This window comes from Bufo bufo, chromosome 4, assembly GCF_905171765.1.
Source record: "Bufo bufo chromosome 4, aBufBuf1.1, whole genome shotgun sequence".
Taxonomy (NCBI): domain Eukaryota; kingdom Metazoa; phylum Chordata; class Amphibia; order Anura; family Bufonidae; genus Bufo; species Bufo bufo.
The window spans coordinates 59,610,936-59,632,334 of NC_053392.1; the positions used below are offsets into that span (position 1 = coordinate 59,610,936).

Sequence of the window (21,399 nt, forward strand, 5' to 3'; positions counted from 1 at the left end):
CACTATAGAGACTGCTATGGGGACTGTAGAGTGTACCAGCAGGCAAGGTTTGATAAATGCCCCCTTTATTTGAATTTTTTTTTTTACGTGGGTGGGAGGATGCATGGTGAGCATGGACAGCTTTGACTACGAGACACGGGGGTGCAGTCGTTGAGATATCAGAAATGTTCTAGTTATTCCCCTGCCTATCAGGCATTTATGGCATATCCTGTGGATATGCCATGTGTCTATATCTTTATAATGGGAATATCCTTTTAAGACCGTGTGCCTGTATTGCGTAATATGAGCGTTGGCCGTCTGCGCACCGTATCAAGGATGCAGAACCATTTAGTTAAATCGGTCCGCAATTTGGAAGGTATAGTATAGTGCGGAAGTACACGGAAGTGCGTCTGTGGGTTTTCTGTCCATGCCTTTGCACCGCAAATAAGTAGGGCATGCAGCGGTGCTGACCATCAGATGCGAATTGCAAACCCCATTCAAGTAAATTGGTCCGCGCCTGCAGATGGCGGGCACATGGTCGGTGCCCGTGCATTGCGGACCACAATATGCGGTCCACTGGACGGGAATGGCTGGTGTGAATGAGGCCTATCCCTCAGGTTTCTCATTGAAAAGTCTGGGTCTGCATATCAGGCAAAGGCCACACGATGACTCTGGTCACACTACATAAAGACTGCAACAACACATCTAAAGATGATCAATAAGGTCGCTAAAAATCCAAAAACTTGCTGGATTTGCGGTCGCAAGTTGCACGTGGTTTTGCCATCATAGTCCACAATGTAAATCATGTGCGACCTGACCTGTGATTTTATAATTATTTTACAGCCAAACTCCATCTCTAAAATGGCTGCATGACAGCAAGTCATAGACCAGTCTCACAAATTTTTTGGCCATCAAACTTGTCTGAGTCTTGTATAACCAAAGCCTTGACCCTACGCTGGTCACACACCTTCGATTTTGACGAGACCCGCTAACCATCTAATGCAGGCATCACCAACCTTCGCCACTCCAGCTGTGGCGAAACTACGACTCCCAGCATGAGCAATTGCTTGTCGGTTCTCAGATCTCCCATAGAAGCAAATGGAGCATGCTGGGAGTTGTAGTTTCACAACAGCTAGAGTGCCGGAGTGCCTAGTAATGTGTATTAGACAGATGTCAAGTTAAAAAAGGATGGCACATGTTGAATTTCAACATGTCTGATCCTTTTGTTCTCAGGGAATGTTACGTCCCAGCTACTACCCATGGAGACAACATGGGGAATGGTTGTCAGCCAGCAGCTATTGAACAGCTAACATTAGACTTCTTCTCAAACCCCGCCGTTAGGTCATGTTAGAGCCCCCACCGCCTGTCTGCTGCAAATAGGGGACACTGAATTATAGAAGTAATGTGTGGCCTTCATATGGAGTGATGGCCTCAGAATATGGCAGCTGGACCACCTAAGCAGATCTAGGTTCTTTTCTGTATCACCTGTCACCTGCTGGTTCTGGAATGTCTCCATGGATGAGGGTTTAACTTACATGACTGAAATGATATAATATATGGGTTATAAAATCTAATGAACACAGCCGCGGGAGAGGAGCCATGCTGGGTAATACCGCTCAGCTTCTCTCCTACGGCCTAAGCCTACTGTACCTGGAAGGAATTGTTTGTTCACCTTTTTACTGTGTCATCTAGTTATACATTCTATACAAGTCTATTCGTGTCATGCAATGCGTCACACTTTTATGCTCCACCATGTATTTCTAGGATCTTTATGGGAGTGCCCAATTCTGAACATGTACTTAGTGTTATTATTTTTTGCAGGCCGCAGCATGACCACGGGGCGCACACGTTCGTGTGCAGGAGGCCTTAGGCTGCTTTCATACATAAGGTTTTTTCTAACGTTCTTCTGCAGTTTTGCATTTTTATTTTTTTGCAGTACTTTTTATGATTAAAACGCCAGCTCCAGATAATAGCTGAAGGTCTATGGGAAATATGAAACTGACGTTTTCTCTTCATCTTCTCTCAACGGGAAAAGCACAATGAAGGAAATGCTAGTGAGCCATCCACACGGCGAAACCGCAGGTGTCAAAAACAGTTATTCGGGGGGGGGGAATTGTGGTAAAAAATGCCAGTGTCACACTCCTGTGTGCAAGCACCCTCAGGGTACCTGCACTCAATGTAGATTACATGGGGTTTTTCTGCACAGAATTTCAGGTGGAAGAAATGCTGCAAAATACAGTGCCAGCAAAGTGACTGAGATGTGACAGATCTCATGTACACTTTGGAGCTCATTTTTCGATCTGAAATATGCCTAATTAGGCGTATTTCAGGCGCAGATTGTGGCGCAACAATTAGTAGTGCATGCACTACTTTTTTGCAGTGCGGACAATTGGATGCGGATCGTGGACCCCATTCAAGTGAATAGGTCCGCGATCCACATGCAGCGGCCCTATGGTCGGCGCTCATGCATTGCGGACCACAAACTGTCCGGCACATGTACATATGCATGAGGCGTAGAAAATGGTCTAATTGTAAGACGCCTAGGAAGCTGCCTTGAATTTAGGTGCCTCTTCATAACTTCAGCTGATCCTCTGCCAGCTATGAGACTTAACCACCTCCGGACCGCCTAACGCAGGATCGCGTTCCGGAGGTGGCAGCCCTGCGCACAGTCACGCATATATGCGTCATCTCGCGAGACGCGAGACTTCCTGTGAACGCGCGCACACAGGAACGGAAGGTAAGAGAGTTGATCTCCAGCCTGCCAGCGGCGATCGTTCGCTGGCAGGCTGGAGATGTGTTTTTTTTAACCCCTAACAGGTATATTAGACGCTGTTTTGATAACAGCGTCTAATATACCTGCTACCTGCTCCTCTGGTGGTCCCCTTTGTTTGGATCGACCACCAGAGGACACAGGTAGCTCAGTAAAGTAGCACCAAGCACCACTACACTACACTACACCCCCCCCCCCGTCACTTATTAACCCCTTATTAGCCCCTAATCACCCCTGATCACCCCATATAGACTCCCTGATCACCCCCCTTTCATTGATTACCCCCCTGTCATTGATCAACCCCCTGTAAAGCTCCATTCAGACGTCCGCATGATTTTTACGGATCCACTGATAGATGGATCGGATCCGCAAAACGCATCCGGACGTCTGAATGAAGCCTTACAGGGGCGTGATCAAGGACTGTGGTGATCACCCCATATAGACTCCCTGATCACCCCCCTGTCATTGATTACCCCCCTGTAAAGCTCCATTCAGATGTCCGCATGATTTTTACGGATGCACTGATAGATGGATCGGATCCGCAAAACGCATCCGGACGTCTGAATGAAGCCTTACAGGGGCGTGATCAAGGACTGTGGTGATCACCCCATATAGACTCCCTGATCACCCCCCTGTCATTGATCACCCCCCTGTCATTGATTACCCCCCTGTAAAGCTCCATTCAGATGTCCGCATGATTTTTACGGATGCACTGATAGATGGATCGGATCCGCAAAACGCATCCGGACGTCTGAATGAAGCCTTACACGGGCGTGATCAATGACTGTGGTTATCACCCCATATAGACTCCCTGATCACCCCCCTGTCATTGATCACCCCCCTGTCATTGATCACCCCCCTGTCATTGATCACCCCCCTGTCATTGATCACCCCCCTGTCATTGATCACCCCCCTGTCATTGATCAACCCCCTGTCATTGATCAACCCCCTGTCATTGATCAACCCCCCTGTCATTGATCAACCCCCCTGTCATTGATCAACCCCCCTGTCATTGATCACCACCCCTGTCATTGATCACCACCCCTGTCATTGATCACCCTCTGTAAGGCTCCATTCAGACATTTTTTTGGCCCAAGTTAGCGGAATTTTTTTTTTTTTTTTCTTACAAAGTCTCATATTCCACTAACTTGTGTCAAAAAATAAAATCTCACATGAACTCCCCATACCCCTCACGGAATCCAAATGCGTAAAATTTTTTAGACATTTATATTCCAGACTTCTTCTCACGCTTTAGGGCCCCTAGAATGCCAGGGCAGTATAAATACCCCACATGTGACCCCATTTCGGAAAGAAGACACCCCCAGGTATTCCGTGAGGGGCATATTGAGTCCATGAAAGATTGAAATTTTTGTCCCAAGTTAGCGGAACGGGAGACTTTGTGAGAAAAAAATGAAAAATATCAATTTCCGCTAACTTGTGCCAAAAAAAAAAAATTTCTATGAACTCGCCATGCCCCTCATTGAATACCTTGGGGTGTCTTCTTTCCAAAATGGGGTCACATGTGGGGTATTTATACTGCCCTGGCATTCTAGGGGCCCCAAAGCGTGAGAAGAAGTCTGGGATCCAAATGTCTAAAAATGCCCACCTAAAAGGAATTTGGGCACCTTTGCGCATCTAGGCTGCAAAAAAGTGTCACACATCTGGTATCGCCGTACTCAGGAGAAGTTGGGGAATGTGTTTTGGGGTGTCATTTTACATATACCCATGCTGGGTGAGAGAAATATCTTGGTCAAATGCCAACTTTGTATAAAAAAATGGGAAAAGTTGTCTTTTGCCAAGATATTTCTCTCACCCAGCATGGGTATATGTAAAATGACACCCCAAAACACATTCCCCACCTTCTCCTGAGTACTGAGATACCACATGTGTGACACTTTTTTGCAGCCTAGGTGGGCAAAGGGGCCCATATTCCAAAGAGCACCTTTAGGATTTCACAGGTCATTTACCTACTTACCACACATTAGGGCCCCTGGAAAATGCCAGGGCAGTATAACTACCCCACAAGTGACCCCATTTTGGAAAGAAGACACCCCAAGGTATTCCGTGAGGGGCATGGCGAGTTCCTAGAATTTTTTATTTTTTGTCACAAGTTAGTGGAAAATGCAGATTTTTTTTTTGATTTTTTTTTTCATACAAAGTCTCATATTCCACTAACTTGTGACAAAAAATAAAAACTTCCATGAACTCACTATGCCCATCAGCGAATACCTTGGGGTCTCTTCTTTCCAAAATGGGGTCACTTGTGGGGTAGTTATACTGCCCTGGCATTCTAGGGGCCCAAATGTGTGGTAAGGAGTTTGAAATCAAATTCTGTAAAAAATGACTTGTGAAATCCGAAAGGTGCTCTTTGGAATATGGGCCCCTTTGCCCACCTAGGCTGCAAAAAAGTGTCACACATCTGGTATCTCCGTACTCAGGAGAAGTTGGGGAATGTGTTTTAGGGGGTCATTTTACATATACCCATGCTGGGTGAGAGAAATATCTTGGCAAAAGACAACTTTTCCCATTTTTTTATACAAAGTTGGCATTTGACCAAGATATTTATCTCACCCAGCATGGGTATATGTAAAATGACACCCCAAAACACATTCCTCAACTTCTCCCGAGTACGGAGATACCACATGTGTGGCACTTTTTTGCAGCCTAGGTGGGCAAAGGGGCCCATATTCCAAAGAGCACCTTTCGGATTTCACAGGTCATTTTTTACAGAATTTGATTTCAAACTCCTTACCACACATTTGGGCCCCTAGAATGCCAGGGCAGTATAACTACCCCACAAGTGACCCCATTTTGGAAAGAAGAGACCCCAAGGTATTTCGTGATGGGCATAGTGAGTTCATAGAAGTTTTTATTTTTTGTCACAAGTTAGTGGAATATGAGACTTTGTAAGAAAAAAATAAATAAATAAATAAATCATCATTTTCCGCTAACTTGTGACAAAAAATAAAAAGTTCTATGAACTCACTATGCCCATCAGCGAATACCTTAGGGTGTGTACTTTCCGAAATGGGGTCATTTGTGGGGTGTTTGTACTGTCTGGGCATTGTAGAACCTCAGGAAACATGACAGGTGCTCAGAAAGTCAGAGCTGCTTCAAAAAGCGGAAATTCACATTTTTGTACCATAGTTTGTAAACGCTATAACTTTTACCCAAACCATTTTTTTTTTACCCAAACATTTTTTTTTTATCAAAGACATGTAGAACAATAAATTTAGAGCAAAATTTCTATATGGATCTCGTTTTTTTTTGCAAAATTTTACAACTGAAAGTGAAAAGTCATTTTTTTGCAAAAAAATCGTTAAATTTCGATTAATAACAAAAAAAGTAAAAATGTCAGCAGCAATGAAATACCACCAAATGAAAGCTCTATTAGTGAGAAGAAAAGGAGGTAAAATTCATTTGGGTGGTAAGTTGCATGACCGAGCAATAAACGGTGAAAGTAGTGTAGGTCAGAAGTGTAAAAAGTGGCCTGGTCTTTCAGGGTGTTTAAGCACTGGGGGCTGAGGTGGTTAAAGAGGTTGTCCGGTCCCAAAATCAAAATTCTTTTTATATGCTCCCAAGACCCCTCACCATGCATACATATGCCCCCAATACCTGTTTTTCAAGTCTGAGCTTTCCTTCCCCCCCACCCCAGAAGACATCAGATTATCCTGGCAAATCTGTTTACTTTCTTCCCTTCTTGTGTTGTTGAATAGATAACTTTATTGATATACAAGCCTGGCTGCACTGCACAGTGATGAGTCACAGGCTGGCCACGCCTCCCCTGCACAGTGATGAGTCACAGGCTGGCCACGCCTCCCCCTGCTCTGCATGAAGCTGCTACACTCACTACAACTCCTGTGTCCATCTTTCTGCACAGACACATGAATCTACTTCTCACCCAGTGTCTAAATCCCATCACTGACCGTCCACAGGCTCTGCCCTCACATGTATCTAATCCTATCCTGTGCGATACAGCCTGCAGAGCGGTGTATCTAATCCCATCACTGACCGCTAAAATGTGTATTTAAGCCCATCTTGTATGATCCTGCCTGCTGAGCTGTGTATCTAAACCCTTATGCACACGACCGTATCCATTTTGCGATCCACATTTTTGCTGTTCCATTGAGTTCGATTGATTTGAGGTCCTCATTTTGAGGACCAGAATAGGACATGTTCTGTCTTTACTGGAACTGACATACGGATGTAAAAATCACACTGATGACGTCCATGTGCTTTCCACATCGGTGTGTCAGTTCTGTGAAAGATAGAACATGTCATATTCTGGTCCTCATAATGCAGATCTAAAACCCATAGAACTCAATGGGACTGCAAAAAAATGCGGATCCCACACAGACCGTAACCACATTTAGTGGATCCGCGACTTGCAGACCGCAAAACAGATAGGGCTCGTGCACAGAACTGAGCGCCTATAACAGTGTCCTCCGCAGATCCCCCATAACGGCGACCTCCGCAGCGCCCCCATAACGGCGACCTCCGCAGCGCCCCCATAACGGCGACCTCCGCAGCATAGCGATCAGCCTCTGTGGCTGATCGCTATGCCGCCACTCCAGCACAGCGCTTACATCACATTGAAGCCTGTACGATACAGACAGCGGTACTGCGCATGCGCACTGTTAACGTGCCTACTGCGCCTGCGTTAACAAAAAGAGACGGAGGCCGGCGCTTCGATTTGCAGGAGGCGGTGACGTCATTAGTGACGATCCGTCTCCTGCTGAAGGCAGGAAGACAGACTGCAACCAGAATAGAAAATCCAGCTGGACGAACCATGTGACCAGGAGGAAGATCTTGGGAACCGCAACACTGTGGAAGGTAAGTTTGCCAAAAATAATCTTTATTCCACAGGTCAGCCTTAAAGAGCAAAAAAAATAAAATTTGGGCCGGAGAACCCATTTAATAAAGTGGGGCTTTGGTTTTTTTCCTTACATTGACCTGCCATGTGGATTTCAAAGTCTGCAGCATGTCAATTGCTTGAGCCATTTTGCACCTTATATACAGTGGTATTCCCCATAGACTTTAATGGGGTAGTAAACAGAAAATCAGTAAAAAAATATAAAAAAAATGCATAAAAAGTGCACAAAACTGTGATAAGCAGTGCAGATGTATGTGCAGATTTGGTGCTGATTTTCTGCATACAAACCTGTAGAGATGAGCGAATTTCATATTTTGAAATTCGTTCACACTTTGTTTGTTGGTTAAAGGTGAATTGCGATATGGATTCCGTTACCACGGACCATAACAGAAGTCTATGGGCTGCAAAACGGATTTTTCCCGTTTCTGCTATGCAGGGGAGTCAGGATGCAGTTTATTTAGTGAGCTGAAATTAATTAACCATCTCCTGTCCGCACGTTGACTATAAACGTCCGGGAGGTGGTTCTATGTTGGTTCCTGTGACCGCCGAAGCCGGGTGAGTGCAGGAGCTGTCGGGTCTTTCAGAGACCTCGATCATCCCTGCACTGAGGCTGTACACCCTCTCTGGGGAGTGTATTTCCCCTGTAACTGGGGCTACTATGTCAGCCCCAGTTACAGAAGAAATCAATAGTGGAAAAAAAAAAAAAAGTGAAGTTAAATGTCCCCCAGAGGTCTTGTATGGCCTTATGGGGGACGAAAAGTGTAAAGAAAAAAAGTGTTAAAAGAAAAAAAAGGTTTCACGTCTAAAAAAAATCCCTAAGTAAGGAATTTAAAAATAAATAAATAAAATAGACATATTTGGTATTGCTGCGTCCGTGACGGTTGGCTCTATAAATATATCACATTATCCACCCAGTCCGATAAACACCATAAAAAAAAAAAGTGCAACACCAAGTGATCAAAAAGGTGTATGTCCCACAAAATGGTACCAATAAAACGGTCACCTCATTCCGCCAAAAATGAGCCCCTACTTCACTCTAAATCTAGTAAATCGCTCAAAAAATAAAATAAAAAAAAACTCAGAACATGGACACATTAAAACATAATTTTTTTGTTTCAAAAATGCTATTATTGTGTAAAGCTTAAATAAATAAGAAACAGTATACATATTAGGTATTGCCACGTCCGTAATGATCAGCTCTATAAAAATGTCACATGCCCTAACCCCTCAAGTGAACACTAAAAATAAATAAATAAAAACTGTGCTAAAACAACCAATTTTTTTGGTCACCTTGCCCCATAAAGTGTTATAATGAATGATTAAAAAATCATATGTACCCAAAAATAGTACCAATAAAACTGGCACCTTATCCCCTAGTTTCCAAAATGGGGTCACTTTTTGGGATTTTCTACTGTAGGGGGGCATCAGGGGGGCTTCAAATGGGACATGACATCTAAAAACCAGTTCAGCAAAATCTGCCTTCCAAAAACCATATGGCGCTCCTTTTCTTCTGCGCCCTGCCGTGTGCCCTTACAGCAGTTTATGACCACATGTGGGGTGTTTCTGTAAACCGCAGAATCAGGGTAATAAATACAGAGTTTTGTTTGGCAGTTAATTCTCGATGTGTTAAAAAAAAAATTATGGATTAAAATGGAAAATCTGCCAAAAAAAAAAGGGAAATTTAAAAATTTGATCTCCATTTTCCTTTAATCCTTGTGGAACGCCTAAAGGGTTAACAACGTTTGTAAAATCAGTTTTAAGTAACTTTAGGGGTGTCGTTTCTACAATGGGGTCATTTATGGGGGTATCCACTATGTAAGCCCCACAAAGTGACTTCAGACCTGAACTGGTCCTTAACCCTTTCATGACCAAAGGTCATTGATGCCCCAGTGTCCAGGTCAAAATTTACAAATCTGACATGCGTCACTTTAAGTGGTAATAGCTTTGGAACACTTTTACTTATCCACGCCATTCTGAGATTGTTTTCTCGTGACACATTGTACTTCATGACAGTCATAAATTTGAGTCAATATATATCTCCTTTTTTTTTAAAAAAATCCCAAATTTAACAAAAAATTTAAAAAATTAGCAATTTTCTAAATTTCAATTTCTCTGCTTCTAAAACAGAAAGTGATAACTCATAAAATATTTATTACATAACATTCCCCATATGTCTACTTTATGTTGGCATCATTTTGGAAATGTTATTTTATTTTTTTAGGACGTTAGAAGGCTTAGAAGTTTAGAAGCAATTTTTAAGAAAATTTCCAAAACCCACTTTTTAAGGACTAGTTCAGGTCTGAAGTCACTTTGTGGGGCCTACATAGTGGATAACCCCATAAATGACCCCATTGTAGAAACTACACCCCTCAAGGTATTCAAAACCAATTTTACAAACATTATTAACCCTTTAGGTGTTCCACAAGAATTAAAGGAAAATGGAGATGAAATTTCTAAATTTCCCTTTTTTAGCAGATTTTCTATTTTATTACATTTTTTTCTTTAACACATTAAGGGTTAACAGCCAAACAAAACTCAATATTTATTACTCTGATTCTGCGGTTTACAGAAACACCCCACATGTGGTCGTAAACTGATGTAAGGGCGCACGGCAGGGCGCAGAAGGGAAGGAGCGCCGCATGGTTTTTGGAAGGCAGATTTTGCTGGATTGGTTTTCTGAACGCCATATGTTTTTTATTTTTCTACCGATCGTCTTGTGCAGGGGCTCATTTTTTGCAGAAAGAGTTGAGGTTTTTATTGGTACCATTTTTGGGTACATAGGATTTTTTGATCATTCATTATTACACTTTATGGGACAAGGTGGCCAAAAAATTGGCTATTTTGGAACAGTTTTTTATTTTATTTTTTTACAGCGTTCATCTGAGGGGTTAGGTCATGTGACAGTTTTATAAAGCAGATCGTTACGGATGTGGCAATACCCAATATGTATACTTTTTCTTATTTAAGTTTTACACAATAATAGCATTTCTGAAACCAAAAAAATGATGTTTTAGTGTCTCCATAGTCTGAGAGCCATAGCTTATTTATTTTTTGGGCGATTGTCTTAAATATGGGCTCATTTTTTGCGGGATGAGGTAACGGTTTGATTGGTACTATTTTGGGGTATATTCGCCTTTTTTGATCGCTTGGTGTTGCACTTTTTGTGATGTAAGGTGACAAAAATGGCTTATTTTTTTACACCGTTTTTATTTTTTATTTTTTATGGTGTTTATTGGACGGGGTTGATGATGTGATATATTTATAGAGATGGTCGTTACGGACGCGGTGACACCTAATATGTGTGGTTTTCTGTTTGTTTTTTTTATAGGAAAAGGAAATTTATTTTTTACATTTTTATTTAATTTATTTTTACTTTTATTATTTTCACATTTTTTTTTATCAGTTCCCTCTTGGATCTTGAAGATCCAGTGGGGCTGATGGTTGTACTATACTTTGCAATGCTCTTGCATTGCAAAGTGTAATACAATCAGATGCCTGTAGGTGGCAGCACTGGACCCCTATACCATGGCAACCGGACGCCTTTGCAAAGCGTCCGGTTGCCATGGCAACCATCGGGCGCTGCGATCGCAGCAGCCCTGATGGTTGAGAGAGAGGGGGCCCCCTCCCTCTATTACCCCCATGGATGCCGCTACTGCGGCATCTATGGGGTTACAGCAGTGTCAGCATAGAGCTGACACACGCTGCTGATGGCGGCGGCTCAGGAATGGAGCCGCCGCCATCACACACACAAGGGGGACCGCATCGGGGGCAGGGGGCAGCGCTGGAAACGGGGGAGGGGGGGCAGCATTTTACTTACAGATCGGGGCAGGAGGGGGCGGACCGCTTCGGGGGGGCAGGATAAGATGTGATGGACAAGAAGGGGGCACAGATCGGTGCAGGAGGGGGCGGACCGCATCGGGGGCAGGACAAGAACAAGGAGGGGGCACAGATCGGGGCAGGACCGCATCGGGGGCAGGACATTACCAAGGATCGGGGGCTTCAGGACACATTACCGATTTCAGGCTCTGATCTGCAGAGCGCAGATCAGATCCTGAAACCGGCATTTTTTCACTGCCGTGATCCGATTGGTTAGTCTGCACAGACTAACCAATCGGATCGATTGCCGGCAAGGGGCCACTCTGATTGGCCCCTTGCCAGCATTACCGCACTGTATGCTGTCCGTGACAGCAGCAGGACAGGGGCAGAAGCTTAAATCCAAGCGCTTTGCAGCGCTTGGATTAAAGAGCTGCCAGAACGTGTATATACGTGGTAGCTGCACGGGGCATGTGCAGCTATCACGTATATATACAGATTGCAGTCGTGAAAGGGTTAAAAAGTGGGTTTTGGCAATTTTCTTAAAAAATGTAAGAATTGCTTCTAAAATTCTAAGCCTTCTAACGTCCTAAAATTTTTTAATGACATTTCCAAAATGATGCCAACATAAAGTAGACATATGGGGAATGTTAAGTAAAATATTTTATGAGGTATCACCTTCTGTTTTAAAAGCAGAGAAATTGAAATTTTTTAAATTGCTAATTTTTCAAAATTTTTGGTAAGTTTGGGATTTTTTCATAAATGAAGGTGATATATATTGACTCCAATTTATGACTAGCATAAAGTACAATGTGTCACGAGAAAACAATCTCTGAATGGCTTGGATAAGTGAAAGTGTTCCAAAGTTATTACCACATAAAGTGACATGTCAGATTTGCAAAATTAGGCCTGGTCAGGAAGGGGGAAATGGCCCGGATGTGAAGTGGTTAAATCATTCCCACAATATTTCCACAATGCAGAACACCAGGGTTTAATGAGGCTGCTAAACTGGCTAAATTGAAAACTTCATCCTGAATGCATGTCAGAACTGCACTGTGTGCCAGTACCCTAAGGCTAGGTCTACATGACGACATTTGTCACACGACAATATTTATAATGATAGTCTATGGTTTCCCACTGCGGCGACTGACACGACAGTTGCAAAAAAAACATTAGAAACGGATTTTTCTGCGACTGTCGCGTCGCAACACCATAGACTATCATTATAAATATTGTCGCGCGACAAATGTTGCAGTGTAGTTGCAACTTATTGTCGCCGTATACACCTAGCCTAAGGCCTGGGCTGCACTGCGACTTTTTGCATCCTGACCGATTTTAACAATTGAGCTGCAGTCCACAAGATTGCATTCATTTGGACTGCAGCTGTGGTTCGATAGTTAAAATCAGTCAGGCTGCAAAAAGTCGCAATTTGCAAAAAAAAAAAAAAAAAAAAAAAAGGCTGGAAAAACACCATGACGCCAACAGCACGGCGACTACTTTTCACCTTTAAATAGGCAGACTGACTGATTACAAGTTTGAAGTCACCTGTGATGCCAATTAGAGGACACATCTTAGGCTACTTTCACACTTGCGCTTGATCGGATCCGTTCTGAACGGATCCGATCATATTAATGCAGACGGAGGCTCCGTTCAGTACGGATCCGTCTGCATTAATAACTTAGAAAAATTTCTAAGTGCGAAATTAGCCTGAGCGGATCCGTTCAGACTTTCAATGTAAAGTCAATGGGGGACGGATCCGCTTGAAGATTGAGCCATATGGTGTCATCTTCAAGCGGATCCGTTCCCATTGACTTACATTGTAAGTCTGGACGGATCCGCACGCCTCCGCACGGCCAGGCGGACACCCGAACGCTGCAAGCAGCGTTCAGCTGTCCGCCTGGCCGTGCGGAGCGGAGGCTGAACGCCGCCAGACTGATGCATTCTGAGCGGATCCGCATCCATTCAGACTGCATCAGGGCTGGACGGAAGCGTTCTGCTCCGCTCGTGAGCCCCTTCAAACGGAGCTCACGAGCGGACAGCAGAACGCTAGTGTGAAAGTAGCCTAAGTTTGACATGTCCTTACGGTGAAATTATTTTCAATCTTTTCTAGGGGTACCATCATTTTTGTCCAGGCCAGTTTCATTAGTTTGTTCTTTAAAAGTATTCTCTTGAACCACAATTCAAAAGCAATGTCTGATTTTCATTGGTTGATTTATTTAATTCGTTTTATTTATTATTACTTTTGCCAGTTTCGAGTTATTTCAGTGACCATTGTGGATTTTTCTTACTTTAACGGAAGGGTACCAACAATTTTGTCCACATGTGTATGTATGAGAGATTCAAAGGAATAATTTTTGTGTGTTTATCAGAGGTTATCTGTTGCTATTAGCATCTATATGTTCAGTGATTAAGAAAGCAAATCGTACAACGCTGGAATTTTCATGTGAGAATAATTATGTGTTTTTAGACCTCAATGGCCCGGTTTACCCACCTGACCGCTGAATGCCGCCTACATCAACGTAAATGTGCTTTGCAGGAAAAAAGAACATTATGGATGGCGAGAACAATCATGTAAAGTTTAAAGGGCCCCGTGCATTCACATAGAACAAAGCCCATTATACAGCTGAGCGGCACAAAAGCTTCATCTGAAGAGTGGAGACCGTTCCCATCAGCAGAGTCACACACACCGAAATACCAGGCAGGGTACATGGGTCGGACGTCAGAATTTATAGGAAACTGGAATATCAGTCCTCTTCATTCACGTTACAAAAAAATACTATTTCCACCATCTAGTACTTTTTAGGAACGCTGGGCACAACCGCACGTTGGCAGAACTTACACAAAGCAGTATTTGGTTGCATCCGGAGAAGAAAAAAATAAAATAAGGCTGAGTTCACACGGACGTTGCGGGAAAATGCACGATTTTTTTCCCCACGAGCGCAAAGCGTTTTAATGCGTTTTGCATGCGCGTGAGAAAAATCGGCATGTTTGGTACCCAAACCCGAACTTCTTCACAGAATATGTTATAACATGGTTATAAGGGAAAATAATAGCATTCTTAATACAGAATGCTTAGTAAAATAGGGATGGAGGGGTTAAAAAAAATTCATAAAAATAATTTAACTCACCTTATCCACTTGTTCCCACAGCCCGGCTTCTCTTCTGTCTTTGATGACAGGAGGAAAAGGACCTGTGGTGACGTCAATGCACTCATCACATGGTCCGTTACATGATCCATCACCATGGTGATGGATCATGTGAAGGACCATTTGATGAGCGCAGTGATGTCATCAAAGGTCCTTTACCCAGGTCCTGAATAAAGAAGAGAAGCCAGGCTGCGCGGACAAGTGGATAAGGGGAGTTAAATTTTTATTTATTTTTTTAACCCCTCCATCCCTATTTTACTAAGCATTCTGTATTAAGAATGCTATTATTTTCCCTTATAACCATGTTATAAGGAAAAATAATAATAATGATCGGGTCCCCATCCCGATCATCTCCTAGCAACCATGCGTGAAAATCGCACCGCATCCGCACTTGCTTGCGATTTTCACGCAGCCCCATTCACTTCTATGGGGACTGCGTTGCGTGAAAAACACACAATATAGAGCATGCTGCGATTTTCACGCAACGCACAAGTGATGCGTGAAAATCACCGCTCGTGTGCACAGCCCCATAGAAATTAATGGGTCCGGATTCAGTGCGGGTGCAATGCGTTCACCTCGCGCATTGCACTCGCGTGGAAATCTCACCCGTGTGAAAGTGGCCTAAAGCCACTTTGTACTAAAGCACACAAGGTTTTGCTGTGTGGTATTTGCCCATGCATACAGGTTAGTATGCATGTGTCATGTTCTAGCAAGGATTCAACTGACCTCTAGAACATCTCACCATGAAGAATACACAGAAAAAGAACAGTGAATTGGAAACACGATCAGCAGGTAAGGAACCAGTGGCAAGAGTTACCACTGGACCAAGTGCACCGGTTTTACTTGGGGCCAAACCCAGAGAGTATAAACCCAGTGAGCCCCGTTCTTCCCAGAGCCCCAGATGGTAGGGATGAACTTAGCCGAAGCTCACTGAGTGCACCTGCAGGATGGTCCTGGTCCACTTGGCCCCTTACCTGCAGAGACTGCTGGAAAAGGCACCAGCAGTTCACATAAACAACAACAGAAACCCACTCACCCGTACTGTAACCCGAACACCGCATAGGACTTAGTACACACACTGACTGGGTAGAAGGAAACCCAGATAAGGTGCATAGCTCCAGCACCCAACAAGGGCTGGAGAAAAACTAACACCCTGGCCTACAGCAACAGGATAAAATAGCACCTAGAGACCACACCCAGACCAAGATCTTAAAGGGGTTGTCCGGGTTCAGAGCTGAACCCGGACATACCCATAATTTCACCCAGGCAGCCCCCCCTGTTAGGCTGGGTTCACACGAGCGTGTCCGGATTAGGTCCGGATGCGTCCCGGTGTGTTGCGGCAAAACCGCGCGAGTAGGAATGCAATTGCAGTCAGTTTTGACTGCAATTGCGTTCCGATGTTCAGTTTTTATCGCGCGGGTGCAATGTGTTCTGCACGCGCGTGATAAAAAACCGACACTGGTACCCAGACCCGAACTTCTTCACAGAAGTTCAGGTTTGGGTTAGTTGTAGTGTAGATTGCTATTATTTTCCCTTATAACCATGTTATAAGGGAAAATAATACATTCTGAATACAGAATGCATAGTACAATAGGGCTGTAGGGGTTTAAAAAAATAAACTCATTAACTCACCTTCTCCTCTTGATCTCGAAGTTCCCGGTCTCTTCTTTACTTCAGTTGTGGGCTAAAGGACCTTTGAGTTGAGTTTACTGATGAGTTGTGGGCTAAAAGACCTTTGGTGACGTCAGATCACATGCTCCAATCACATGGTACATCACCGTGGTGATGTACCATGTGATTGGAGCATGTGATCTGACGTCACCAAAGGTCTTTTAGCCCACAACTCATCAGTAAACTCAACTCAAAGGTCCTTTAGCCCACAACTGAAGTAAAGAAGAGACCGGGAACTTCGAGATCAAGAGGAGAAGGTGAGTTAATGAGTTTATTTTTTTTAACCCCTCCAGCCCTATTGTACTATGCATTCTGTATTCAGAATGCTATTATTTTCCCTTATAACCATGTTATAAGGGAAAGTAATACAGTTTATAGACTGTCACCTAGCAACCATGCGTGAAAATCGCACCGCATCCGCACTTGCTTGCGGATGCATGCGATTTTCACGCAACCCCATTCACTTCTATGGGGCCTGCGTTGCGTGAAAAACGCAGAATATAGAGCATGCTGCGATTTTCACGCAACGCATAAGTGATGCGTGAAAATCATCGCTCATCTGAACAGCCCCATAGAAATGAATGGGTCCAGATTCAGTGCGGGTGCAATGCGTTCACCTACCGCATTGCACCCGCGCGGAAATCTCGCCCATGTGAACGCAGCCTTAGAATTGATCCAGCGCAGGGCAAGGGCTCTTATTTACAATAACACACTGCAGGGCGGAGGTGTTCGTGGCATCACCGGGCTCTGATGGGCGGGCTTCAGCGCTGCCCTAGCCGTATTACAGGCTAGGGCAGCGCTAAAGCCCGCCCATCAGTGCGGCAACCAGCATACACGTCATTAACCGCACACTGTACGCCAGAGAACAACAGTGAGCAACATGGAACCCGTGTCACAGTAAGGCCTCATGCACACGACCGTTGTTTGGGTCTGCATCCAAGCCGCCGTTTTGGCGGCTCGGATGCGGACCCATTCATTTCAATGGGGCCGCAAAAGATGCGGACAGCACTCTGTGTGCTGTCCGCATTCGTGGTTCCGTTCCGCGGCCCCACAAAAAAAATATAACATGTCCTATTCTTGTCCGCGCTTCGCGGACAAGAATAGGTATTTATATTGCCGGCGCCCGTTCCATTAATTGCGGAGTGTGCATGAGGCCTTAACCACACAGAGACCGTGACAGTATGTCCTCAGAGTCCATCTTGGACTTCAGTTGTGTCAGAAAGGAGAAACTTGAGCATATTCCCACATAGCAGTTGACGTGCAGTTAAAACCAAATAACCTTGTGTTTAGGCCTCATGCACACGACCGTTTTTTTTTGCGGTCCGCAAAAACGGGTTCTGTAGTTCCGTGATCCGTTTTTTCATCCGTGGGTCTTCCTTGATTTTTGGAGGATCCACGGACATGAAAAGTGAAAAAAAAAAAACTAAGTCAAGTTTGCATTGAAAATGATAGGAAAAAACGGACACGGATCACAGACGCGGATGACTATCTTGTGTGCATCCGTGATTTTTCACGGACCCATTGACTTGAATGGGTCCGTGAACCGTTGTCCGTGAAAAAAAAAAATAGGACAGGTCATATTTTTTTCACGGACTGGAAAAACGGATAACGGAAGCGGAAGCCAAACGGTGCATTTTCCGATTTTTCCACGGACCCATTGAAAGTCAATGGGTCCGCGAAAAAAAACTGAAAACGGCACAACGGCCACGGATGCACACAACGGTCGTGTGCATGAGGCCTTAGACTGAGGTTTTCTATGTGTCTGCAGTTTTTACAGGTGAAAAAGTCATAACACGTTTCAAATGTAAAAACTGCAGCAATAACACATGCATTTTTCCAGTAAAGTTTTGATCGCACCTCAAGTGCTATGTGTGAATATATCCATATACATCAGGGCTACTTGTGCCCCTCCCCCCCAAGCACACGACCGCAACGTGATCTTCGGTCCACAAATTGCAGATCCGCAAAACACGGTTGCCAGCCATGTGTGTTCCGCTATTTAGGGAACGGACCACCTATTATAGAAATGTCCATTACTGTCCGCCAAACGGATAAGAACAGGACATGTTCTATATTTTTTTGCGGGGCCAAAGAACAGAGCACCCTGTGTGCTGTTCGCATCTTTTGTGGCCCCCTTGAAGTGCATGAGGCCTTATAAAGAGCTATATTATGAGGAAATACTAATTGGGCCCCTCAGTAAGGGCTCAAGCACACGACCGCTGTCTGTCTGTGGGTCTGCAAATTGCAGATCCAGAAAACACGGATACCGACCGTGTGCATTTAGCGTAACAGAATGTCCGGCCCATAATAGAACTGTAAGGGTCCATTCACACGTCCGTGTGTGTTTTGGATCCGCAAAACACGGACATCGGCGATGTGCGTTCTGCATTTTGCGGACCGCACATTGCCGTCAGTCTCATAGAAAATGCCTTTTGCGGACAAGAATATGATATGTTCTATTTTTTTCGGGATCGGAATTGCGGCCCCATAGAAATGAATGAGTCTGCAATTCCGTTCCGCAAAATGCGGAACGAAATTGCGGACGTGTGAATGGACCCTAAAACAGACAAGGATAGGGCATGTTCTATATTTCTGCGGCTGCTACGGACATACGGATGCGGACAGCACTCGGTGTGATGTCCACATCTTTTGCAGCCCCATTGAAGTGAATGGGTCCACAGCCGATTTGCAAAAAATACGGATTGAATGCGGACAAAAAAAATAGGTTTGTGTGCGTGAGCCCTTAGGCAGAGCGGTGATCTGCAGCGTAGATCAGTGTAGTATAAATGTGTAATAAAGAGCAGGACATGCTACATATAATACACACTGTACACTACATACAACACAGAAAACACCACATATAACAACATGATAGATAATACATACCAGGCTGTATTTCAACACACAAAGCATACATAATACATAGCAGGCTACATCACACAACACTGCACAGCTCGCTAGATCACACTTGCCAGGCTATACAATACATTACACTACATATGGAATATAAATCATATAAAACATACAGTACATAAGACACCCATGATAAACTATACACCGTACATAACACACATATATATATATATATATATATATATATAAAATACAGACTATGGGGGAATTTATCATCTCAGGTGCCTCTTTCTATGATAGCCTCACCAATACTAAAGATATAGTACATAATATCCTATATAATACACACTATATACAGTACATACAAGTACCTTGTAATATACACAGTACACCTTAATATACACATAATACCATGTATAATATATAGTTCACACACTAATTACTACAACAGATGACACACTATATAATACACACTAATTACTACAACAGATGACACACTATATAATACACACTAATTACTACAACAGATGACACACTATATAATACACACTAATTACTACAATAGATGACACACTATATTACACCACACACACATTATATTACACGCTCCCTGCTAACCACTGAGGGCAGCTCTGAGGCTGTTCAAACGCAGCCGTGACGTCACTTTTCCCGCCCAATCCTGTCAAGAAGTTCAGACCGTTGTACTAATTACCTTATTACCCCGGTGACATGGCGGAGTGAGCGTCAGCCTGGAGAGACCGAGCCCAGGGCGGGCTGTAGGAAGTGTGTGACGGCTTCCTGTGCCCCTGTGTATGCGCACTGTGTACCGGCCATTAGATCTCACCACAGGAAACAGCAGCCTTATATCTGTGTGTGTGTGTGTATGGAGCGTTATGGGGGATATAAGGGAGCTGCCTGAGGTGGTAACATGGTCATGTAATGTGGAGAGAAGGATGACAGTGGTGTTGACGCCATCTTATCCAACATATACCATAGATTAGAAAAAGAAGGTTATATGGATAATTTATAAAGGTCGTGAAATACCATTGTACGTATATGACGGGCATACCTCGTGTGATAAAGTATGGGCAGTCATCGCACCACATAGATGGTTGCGCCATTTTAATGAAAGCGCCATTCCTGAGGCAGATAAATGGCTCTGAAACTCCACGTACTGGATGCGCGTCTCTCCCCGATGTCGCGGCCGCCTACGGACCTGTTCACACTGTGCGGAACCTCGGTAAAGACTTGCTTGATCACAAAATGGCTACCACAGCGTGTAAACATCCTGAGGCTCAGTTCGTACTGGCTTGACGCGGTAACGGATCCACGCGGCGATCATAAGGAGATCCTTCGAGGTTTCCGTCACTCCGGACCACTTGGAACCGAACCCGAGTTTGGTATCGCGTTTTTTTACAGTAGTAATAATTCATTAAGTTATTACACAAACGACTTTGCGAAGCAATAACTTTGGCTCATCTGAGCCAATACATTCTAATATTGTACTGAGCTCTCACTCCGTACAGTATTACAACAAAGTTTTATGCAAATCAAATTCGAATGAAGCATCCGACGTCGATTCGCTCATCCCTAGTCTTCGGTATTAAAGTCTCGGAAAACCCCTTTAAGGGAATTTTCATGCCGATTTTGTTCCGGTAAATAATCCACGCCCTGTTGTTTCTGATGGAAATCTTGGTTGCTGCTCATATAATTATGGGTTTTAAATCCAAATCAAGAGGCGAGTCCCTTTTTGATGTGGTTTTGGTTTTCTTTTGGACACGCGTGCGTGAATTAGCCGCGTTGAGTGGGGAAAATCAGTGGGCTGACCCACAGCCGCCCTTAATGCAGATCAGGGGCAGAGATTCGTGGGTCGGCCTCAGGTCGAGGGAGCTATATAAGAAGACGTCTCATCCAGGAGGCATCTGATGTAGGACAACACCTCAGATTTGTGGCCCCTTCATCATGTTTGGTGGAAGATGAACCTCACGACTGATCAAGGCTTTCAATGTTTAAATGTAACTCCCAAAGAACCCCTTTAAGACCTGTTCACGGTAAGGCCTCATGCACACGACCGTTGTTCGGGTACACATCCGAGCCGCAGTTTTTGGCGGCTCGGGTGCGGACCCATTCACTTCAATAGGGCCGCAAAAGATGTGGACAGCCGACCGCAAAAAACGGAACGGTCGTGTGCATGTAGCCTTACAGTGAGGGTCCTTGTGGTCACACCGCCAACTATAATGTAATTACCACCGGTCTAATCGACAAGTAAAAAAAAAGCAAACTAGTATTGTCGA

The 21,399-nt window shown here is 44.1% G+C and overlaps 1 protein-coding gene across 3 annotated transcripts in view; it reads right to left on the reverse strand.

Annotated features, from left to right (window-relative positions):
• The window catches only part of PLA2G7 (phospholipase A2 group VII), a 43,196-nt gene that overhangs the window by 21,380 nt on the left and 417 nt on the right, over window positions 1-21,399 (reverse strand). The window contains exon 1 of one of the 3 annotated variants that reach the window (XM_040427306.1): window positions 19,818-19,887. The exons of the other annotated variants lie outside the window; for them this stretch is intronic. The gene's annotated coding sequence lies outside the window, so the exon portion shown is untranslated. Of the gene's footprint in view, window positions 1-19,817; window positions 19,888-21,399 lie in introns of those variants that run through there. 3 annotated transcript variants of the gene reach the window in all.